Source organism: Pygoscelis adeliae, unplaced genomic scaffold (genome assembly GCF_000699105.1).
Source record: "Pygoscelis adeliae isolate BGI_AS28 unplaced genomic scaffold, ASM69910v1 Scaffold171, whole genome shotgun sequence".
Lineage (NCBI taxonomy): Eukaryota > Metazoa > Chordata > Aves > Sphenisciformes > Spheniscidae > Pygoscelis > Pygoscelis adeliae.
The window spans coordinates 6,605,287-6,605,758 of record NW_008824186.1 but is presented as its reverse complement, the minus strand read 5'-3'; the positions used below and the strand labels follow the sequence as shown (position 1 = coordinate 6,605,758).

The 472-nt window shown below is 69.1% G+C and overlaps 1 protein-coding gene across 1 annotated transcript in view; it reads left to right on the top strand.

Moving 5' to 3' along the window:
* Positions 1-472, top strand: part of SLC6A5 (solute carrier family 6 (neurotransmitter transporter), member 5) — a 31,365-nt gene that overhangs the window by 875 nt on the left and 30,018 nt on the right. The window lies entirely within an intron of this gene.

Here is a 472-nt window from a genome sequence, read left to right as displayed (position 1 = left end):
GCGCCCTGCCCTTCCCCTCCTCGGGCCCGGCCGGCTGCTCAACCCCCTGGCGGCTGAATGCCTTGGAGCCTGTAACCAAAAATAAGGCGAAATCAACCAACCCAACCCCACACGTTGCCAAACCCTTCCCGACGGGAGGGCTTTGCCGTTGGCGGGGTGCGAGGCCGGGAAGGCGGCGGCCCTCCCCCCCGGCGCTCTCCCTGCCCTCCCGCGTATCTGGGTTTACCCAGAAAGGAGGGGAGGGGGGCGGGTTCATCCTGTCAAAGCGGTTTTTCGCTTCGGTTGTGTGTGCCGGGGGAAAGGGCTGGGCCCCTGCGGGGTTTGCTGGGGACCGGCGGTCAGTCCTCACCCGTCCGAGGGCACGGAGGGCTCCGCTCCCCAGGGAGGGCGATGGGACCTCCCGTGCCCCGGGGAATTAGGAGCCGTGCCCCCTTCGCCCCCCGCCCCTGAGGCCCTGTGTAGATGCCAGCAC